We start from the raw sequence: 9,125 nt of genomic DNA on the forward strand, positions 1-9,125 counted from the left end.
AATCCCTGGAAGCTGTGATGGTAAGTTATATGGCAGAATCATTGCAGATATGATTGCTAAAGATCTTGAGGTGGGCAGATGATCCTGGATCATCTGGGTGGGCCTTAACTGCAATCGCATGAGTCCTTATAAGAAGGAGGCACAGGGAGATTTGATGTGCACAGAGAAGAAGGCAGTGTGAGCACAAATCCAGGAATCTCAGCAGGCACCAGAAGCTGGACCGAGTCTCTCCTAGAGTCTCTGGGGAGAGCAAGGCCCTGCTGACACCTTCATCTTGGACTTCTGGACTCCAGAGCAGTGATAGAATTAATTTCTGTTGTTTTTAACTCACCAAGTTTATGATAATTTGTTATGGCAGACCTAGGAATGTCATTCAATAGGGAAGGGAGGATGTTATTCAGGGTGTGTTAATCAACTGGTTTTCTCTGTGTGCAACTGGGATCCTCTTGGAGCTCTGAGGCCACATCTCCCAGTTGCATGGAAACTGGAGTATTTTGTCATGAAGTCTTTGGTCAGTGTTTGGTGGCTACTCTTGAGGACGTCAACTCCCTGGCACCCGCTGGCCTGCTCAGGAATGTGGTTTCCACCAGAAGATGCCACCCCGCAGAGTAGCTGCTATGGTTCTCTGTCGTAAACATTTTCCAGTAGGCTTGGAGTGGTGATGATTGATCATAGGGACTGCCCTGGAGGTCACAATGGACCCTACCCACGCATATAATCCAGGTCTGCTGTGATTAAACTGATTTTTTCTCCTGGTGTCTGAAAACCCCGTGCACGCAGAAACCTCTTACTGTCCTAGCCCAGCACTTCCTCTCTCACCAACAGCACCCTGTTCTGCCATCTCTGTTACCTGAAAGTGCCATCTGAGTCAGGAGAGGGGAGAGTTGGTGAATTCCTGCAAGTGAATCATTTTGGTGCCATCACAATTACAGTAAGAGGCAAAAAGAGAAATGGATTTGGACATCTGGTTGTAGAAATGAGTTTCCTCCCTGCCAGCCCTAATTATGGGAGAGAACATCATCTGGGCGTTCTGGTGGCCTGTGCTCCGCCCCCCCCCCCCCGCCATTTCTGCTCTAGAGTGTATTTCTCTGGATTTCAGGTGCGTCTAGGTGACAAACTGAGGACATCCAGGAATATTAATTACCTGTGTAGGGTGCTTTACAGGTTACAACTCAGTTTTAGAATCAATGTTTTAGTTACTTCTGAAGATGAGAGGCTGAGAATGATATTATAGCCATATTAGCCCCTTTTAGCTGCTAACCATTATTAATCATGGATCGTCATCAACTGAATCCTTTTTATGACCGACAAAACTGAAGCTTTATGGCCTTGCTACTCAAGTGTGATCTGTAGACCAGCACCATCGACATCATGTGGGAGCCTGCTAGAAATGCAGAGCCCTAGCACTGCTCCCTCAGCTCTCCGCTCCCTGCTGCCCCAAGACCCACTGAAACTGCATGTTGACTCAATTCCCCAGTAGCTCACTGAACTTTGAGAAGTGCTGACTTACTCATCCTAACTCAGGCTTGGCCCTCTCCCATGGCTCTGTCCACCTGGGGTCTTCTCTGCAGACATGAGGTGGGCGAATGGAGTGGCTAGAAGCAGACACCTCTATCTTTAAGAGGTCTTTTTTGGGGGATGCCCTGGAATGATCCAGCAGGCAGGTCTCTGTGACCTTCCCACTTTGTTCTTCTCCATGTTGGTCAAAGAGGCCTTTTATTTTTTTATTGTTTTTACTGTTGGTCTCCAATTGCCAGAGCTCTGTAACTGTGTATTAAAAGGTGGGAAGTTGCCACTTGGCATTGTGGGGGTGGGGAAGGATGAAGCCATTTCTAATTTATACTGGGGTGGCAAGAATGTAGGGTCATTTCAGTAAGCTGCTTGCTCTGGCCATCTCCCCTTGCCCTTTTCCCCTCTGTCCTGACTCTCTGAGGTTAAGAGGAATGTGTTTTGCTTTCCTTACATTTGGAAACCCCTTGCTACCCCTGCTGGCCCCCTGCTCTGGTGGTGCCTGTCAGATTTTTGCTCCCTCAACCTTCTCAGGCTCCACATAATCCCCTGTGTTTTTCCCATAAGCTCTTTTGAATTCACTTGCTCATGTAACAGCGCAGAGAAGAGCTGTGTTGTTATGCCAGAGCCAGCTTCTCCCATGAGCCTTTGTCACACAAATAAAATAGATGTTTGCCTTTGTTCCTTGTGCCCCACTTTTTTACTCTCTCTGGCACAGGCTTTTAACAGAGTTTATTAGAAATGGAAAAGAAAGCCTCTAACGGCAGCAAAGGGTGCCTGTGCATTCTTCTGATTCTAGCTCCTGCTTTCCCTGATGCCTGTGTTTTCCATAATGCATGTCACAGGGGGATGGGGAGAGCAGTGGGGACTGATGAGTGCAAACCATATTGCATTTAGATCTTGGGAGTTTGCAAGGGGTGCTACCACCTGAGATCCTGTGCCAGGAGAGGAGAAAGCACTTTCTTTACTGTCCTGCCGCATCCTCCACCTCGTCCGGAGGGAGGGCAGGGCGTTTCTGTGATAGGGCAGAGGAGTCCCAGTAAGTAAGCGCTTGGAGTCCCGATACTTGGATGACTGGTTCAGGCTTTGCCACCAACATGCTGTGAAACCATGGCCACGTGACTGAAGCTTTCTGGGCTATGGTTTCCTTCTGTGTAGGGTGAACCTATGAGCTTGTTCTTCTCGGTTTGTGACACTGCACAACTACGTGGGTTAACATACTCTTCCTTGGATTAAGGAAGGCATATATAGCTCCCTTCATTTACTCCATGGGGCCTACCATGGGTTGCTTTCCCATGGGACTTCAAGGAGCAAGGCTGACCTGCTTGAATGGCTAATATGCAGACATGCAAACACTTGGTAAACTGTGGAGTGCTGCGCCCAAGTACAGTATTGTCACTGCCATTTTCCTTAGGTCTGCTGGAGTAGCAGCAGGCCTCTCGTGGGGTGTTAAGAAGGAAAGAATGAAAGAAGCTGTGAAGGGTCTTCTGTGGGTCTGGTGAGAAGCTATTGATGGGAGATCTGAGGCGGATTATGTGGGAAGGGGAGACCCAGGAAAGTGACAGGTGGTCAGAAAATAGGGCCAACAGGGTTCAGGAGATAATGATTGTCTTAGTCTGTTCAGGCTGCTGTAACAAAATATCACAGACTGAGTGGCTTGGAAACAATAGAAATGTATTCTTCACACCTCTATAAGTCTGAAATCAGGGTTGTGGCATGGTTGGGTGAGGGCCCTTTTCAGTTGCAGACTGTGTTGTGACCTCCCTCACATGCTAGAAGTGGTAAGAGAGCTGTGCAGGATTTCTTTTATAAGGACACTAATCCCACTCATGGGATCCACCATCATGACCTCATCATGATGACCTCCTGCTAAGGAGGGTATTCAGGTTTAACACATGACTTTTGGACGGATCACAAACGTTATAACCATAGCAATGATGGTGAAATGCTTGGCATCCTTATTATGCTTTCAGTTTGGATTCACCCCTGCTCCCTCATCTCTGAGCCTAAAAATCTGCTCTAACCATTTTGGTCATCAGTAAGATCATCACTTTCTTTCTTTCTTCCTCTTTTTTTTTTAATTTTATTGTTTTAATTCACATCCAAATTAGTTAGCGTATAGTGCAACAATGATTTCAGGAGTAGATTCCTTAATGCTGCTTACCCATTTAGCCCATCCCCCATCCCCCATCCCACAACCCCTCCAGTAACCCTCTGTTTGTTCTCTGTATTTAAGAGTCTCTTATGTTTTGTCCCCCTCCTTGTTTTTATATTATTTTTGCTTTCCTTCCCTTGTGTTCATCTGTTCTGTGTCTTTAAGTCCTTATATGAGTAAAGTCATATGACATTTGTCTTTCTCTGACTGACTGATTTCACTTAGCATAATACCCTCTAGTTCCATCCACGTAGTTGCAAATGGCAAGATTTCATTCTTTTTGATTGCCGAGTAATACTCCATTGTATATATATACCATATCTTCTTTATCCATTCATCCATTGATGGACATTTGGGCTCTTTCCATATTTTAGCTATTATTGATAGCACTGCCATAAACGTTGGGGTGCGTGTGTCCCTTCGAAACAGCATACCTGTATCCTTTGGATAAATACCTAGTGGTGCAATTGCTGGGTTGTAGGGTAGTTCTATTTTTAGTTTTTTGAGGAGCCTCCATATTGCTTTCCAGAGTGGCTGCACCAGTTTGCATTCCCACCAGCAGTGCAAAAGAGATCCTCTTTCTCCACATCCTTGCCGATATCTGTTATTGCCCGAGTTGTTAATGTGAGCCATTCTGACAGGTGTGGGGTGATATCTCATTGTGGTTTTGATTTGGATTTCCCTGATGATGAGTGGCGTTGACCATTTTTTCATGTGTCGGTTGTCCATCTGGATGTCTTCTTTGGAGGAGTGTCTACTCAAGTCTTTTGCCCATTTCTTCACTGGATTATTTGTTTTTTGGGTGTTGAGTTTGATAAGTTCTTTATAGATTTTGGATACTAACCCTTTATCTGATATGTTGTTTGCAAATATCTTCTCCCATTCTGTCAGTTGCCTTTTATTTTTGCTGATTGTTTCCTTCGCTGTGCAGAAGCTTTTAATTTTGATGAGGTCCCAGTAGTTCATTTTTGCTTTTGTTTCTCTTGCCTCCAGAGATGTGTTACATAAGAAGTTGCTGCGGCCAAGATCAAAGAGGTTTTTGCCTGCTTTCTCATTGAGGGTTTTGATGGCTTCCTGTTTTACATTTAGGTCTTTCATCCATTTTGAGTTGATTTTTGTTTATGGTGTAAGAAAGTAGTCCAGGTTCATTCTTCTGCATGTCGCTGTCCAGTTTTCCCAGGACCACTTGCTGAAGAGACTGTCTTTGCTCCATTGGATATTCTTTCCTGCTTTGTCAAAGATTAGTTGGCTGTATGTTTATGGGTCCATTTCTGGGTTCTCTATTCTGTTCCATTGATCTGAGTGTCTGTTCTTGTGCTAGTACCATACTGTCTTGATGAAGACCATTACTTTCTTTGAAAACATATTCTGCATCTATTAATATAGTCTAGAATTGCAGTGGCTATTCTTTGGTCTGTTTTTGTAAATCATGTTTAACTTCAGACCATCTGAGCTTATGGTCAACCAGTGCAGTCCTATCTTTTTTCTCATAAGCTGATGCCAATATGGCTTTCAATGATTCTTCTATCTATCTATCTATCTATCTATCTATCTATCTATCTATCATCTATCTATCATCATTTTAAGAGATTTACTCTAGTAAATAATGATATTTAGAAATTTAAAATGTTGGCAGCTTAAACAGGCATGCTGGATAAAGGTCCAGCCAGGTGGACACATCCTTTGTAGGGGCATCCAGAGACTAAAATGGGATTGGTGCTGTGGTGACCAGAGCAGAGAGGCAAGGAAAGGGTCAGATGGTAAATGTCAGTCACCATGACCTAAGGAAGCCCAAGCAGCCCTGTGAAGAGGCCCAGGTGAGGAAGTACTGGGCGCTCAGCCAAAATCAGCACCAATTTGCCAGGCACATGAAGGAGACACTTTGAAAGAAGATTCTCCAACCCTAGTCATGCCTTAGAAGACTGTAGTCCTGATCCATCTCTGGTCCCCAATAGAGATCTTCAAGTCAGACTTGCCCAGCTAAGCTGCTCCAGAATTCCTGACTGATAGAAGCTGTGTATAATAATAAATGTTTGCTGTTGGTTGAAGCTACTGAGTTTTGGACTAGTGATAGGAAAATAATACAGTGGGTACAAGCTTGGGGTCAGAGAGAGGTGAAGGTCAAAGCTAGAGAAGGCAATTTTAATTTCTAATTATGAAGTACAAGTTTTTGCAAAAAATACTGATTTTCTTTCCTTCCTTCCTTCCTTCCTTCCTTCCTTCCTTCCTTCCTTCCTCTCTCCTTTCCTTCCTCTCTCTTTCTTTCCTTTTCTTCCCTTCCTCTTTCTTTTCTTTCTTTCCTTCTTTCTTTCTTTCTTTCTTTCTTTCTTTCTTTCTTTCTTTCTTTCTTTCTTTCTTTTTCTTTCCCTCCTTCAATTTCTTTCTTCTTTCTTTCTTTCTTCTCTTTTCTTTTAGCAAAACTTTGTTGTTTATGAGCACTGCATTGTAGAAAAAGAGGGAGGTACTCACCACTTAGAGATCTGGGACTATCACACAACAGATCCTGGGTACATTAAGTTATAGGCTTAAATATTGACATATAGATCCAAAGACCCATGTGGACACTGCCTTGTGGTTGACAGGACAGGAAGTAGCTTGTAACATTTGTTGGGGAGGATGAGACCTCATGATGCTCAACATAGGAGAGGAATGTGGTCCTTCCCATAAGTCAGAAGGCTTCAGAAAGGCTTTATGAGAAGCATATAGATAACATATCTTTAAGAGAAGTCACTGTATTTGTCCAGTGAAACATGTAGGTGTCTGAATGGGTTCTAGTGCTTTTCAAAGAGAGTAACAGTTTGAAGATCTGTAAAGGGGTCATGGTGTGGGTTGAGTGGAGTAAAACACTCTGGTTCTCTTGTTAGTTGAGATTTTTCAAATTTGGAATATGTGATGTGAAGTTCAGTTGACTGTGCACTGTCAACAGCATGAGGACAGAAATAAAAGCCAGACCACAAGAATCAGGAGCTGGGCAGAGCTGTAGTGGCTGGGGCCCAGGTGAGGGCTGGGGGCCAAGTGAGAAGGACTTGACAGTTGTTTCAAACATGGCTGCTCAGATATTTTTAGAGGAACTCTTAAGCCTCTGTGACTGGGATGAGCAATTCTCTTCTCCATCTGGAATTCTCAGGACTTATTTTTCAAAGTTCTGGAAATAATAGGGCTCTGTTAGTGTTTCCCTACTACAGGGGTATACAGAGCAATCCACTGACCGGGCTAGGATGGGGCCACAGTTGTCAGGCACTGAGAAGGCTGGCCTTTGCCTTGGGAGATCCACACCACAGAGGCAGCCTGGTGTGGGTTTTCACTTTCCTTCAGCGAAAGCACGCATGTACGTACCTGTGCAATCCAGATGGTGTGTGCAGACTGCTTGGAGGGTAACCATCACAGCTGATGACACTTAGAATTAGTGATATTTTCAAGACATTAAACCATGTTATACTTTCCATAAGATGGGCCTCTCGATAGCATATATTTTTTTAATTTAAAATAAAATGCAACCAATTGAGGAAATTATGGAATTTTAAAAAGGAAATAATGCCTTCATCCAATAACTCAAAAAATATGGGTGATTTTTATGTCTCCCATGGACAAAAAATAAAATGGACCACAAGAGAGGTATGGCCCTATTGGGGAATGGTTTGGTTGCAAGTGCCGAAGTCCCACTTGAAACAAAACAAGAAAACCAAAAGAAAAAATTAACCTGTTGCTCATCTGAAATGCAAATTTAACTGAGCAGCTTGTGTTTTTTCTGGCAACCCTGCCCAAAGACTGTCCTTCTCCATGGGCACTGTCATGTAGAAGGACTTGGGAAGATTTAAACCGAGTCTCGGACTATGCTCGTGTCCATATCCTGTTTTTTTGTGATCCGTTTTCATTTTTAATAGAAGCAACCTGGCATGATGAAAAAGCAGAGAACCTGGCTTTGAGGTCTGAATCTGTCACTTAGGAATAGGGTGGTGGTGGGGGGCAGGTCATTTGGTTCCTCTGTTTCCTCATCTAGAAACCTTGGACAGTCATGCCTATTTCAGAACATTGCTCGGGGGAATACGTTTATGCAGGCAAAATTAGCAGGTTACCAGGCACGGAGCAGGTTCTTGGCAACTCTGCATACTTCCTTCCCTTTTCTCCTCATCATGTGAACAGAAACACCAGTATCTAGTATTATTTATGGAATAGCTATAATTGTTTATGCACCAGGTATAGGATGAGGTGTTGTACGAACATTGCCTCATTTAACTCAAGAAGCAATCATGTGAGAGAGCTGTTTCCATTCCCAATTTATTGAGGATGAAACTGGGGCTCAGGTTGGTACAAGAGTGGGCCAGGGGCCCAAGGCTTCTAAATGACAGAAGTGGGATGTCAACCAGGCCTGTGGGTCTCAAGAATGCTTGCTTTCCGATTCCACTCAGAGGCCTTCCGTTGTGCGCATAAAGCGCATCCCATTGGGTGGCCGTCCTGCGCATAAAGCACACATCCCATTGGGTGGCCGTGCTGCGCATAAAGCACACATCCCATTGGGTGGCCGTGCTGCGCATAAAGCACACATCCCATTGGGTGGCCGTGCTGCGCATAAAGCACACATCCCATTGGGTGGCCGTGCTGCGCATAAAGCACACATCCCATTGGGTGGCCGTGCTGCGCATAAAGCACACATCCCATTGGGTGGCCGTGCTGCGCATAAAGCACACATCCCATTGGGTGGCCGTGCTGCGCATAAAGCACACATCCCATTGGGTGGCCGTGCTGCGCATAAAGCACACATCCCATTGGGTGGCCGTCCTGCGCATAAAGCACACATCCCATTGGGTGGCGTGGGAAGCGTTTGCAGCGTTGGCTCCATCATCCGCCCAAGCATGGCGGAAGTGGCAAACCACTCATTTTACTGACACGTGTTCCGTGTTCATTGGTCACAGGCTTCCTTCCGAGCACTGAGGAAGAAGAGATGATCTGGACCAAGACCTCCTGCACAGAGTTTCCTTCCCAGTTAGGAAATAGACACAAGGAAGACATGGCATCATACCACGGTATGCGGTGTAAACAAATTTAAACAGAGAATGACAGGTGTGACTTGAGCCTAGGGAGTAAACGAGATTTTAAGTAAGGATGTGCATGGAAAGCTTATCTGAGGAGGTGACATGGGAGCCAAGACCTGAAGAAAGCGCAAGAGGGTGGGGGCAGAAGGGGTAGTAAGTGTAAGCACTGGGACAAGAGCGAGCCCGGGGGGGTGATGGAGCCCAGGAGCGAAGCCTGTGTGAAGCATTCTGGGTGGAGGAGGGAGGTGGGAGATGAGGTCAGACCCTAGCAAGGGGCTGGGGATTCATTCCTCAGTGTTGGAAGACGTGCATTCGCAGGGGGTTGTTCTGCTTGTGACCCACAGCGCCAGCCACAGCTCCCGGAGAAAGGCCCCCTGTCTCCGAGGAGCAGCCGCGCCTGCACAGGGAAACCAATCACACCATTTATC

Source organism: Prionailurus bengalensis, chromosome E2, assembly GCF_016509475.1.
Source record: "Prionailurus bengalensis isolate Pbe53 chromosome E2, Fcat_Pben_1.1_paternal_pri, whole genome shotgun sequence".
In the NCBI taxonomy this organism is placed as follows: domain Eukaryota; kingdom Metazoa; phylum Chordata; class Mammalia; order Carnivora; family Felidae; genus Prionailurus; species Prionailurus bengalensis.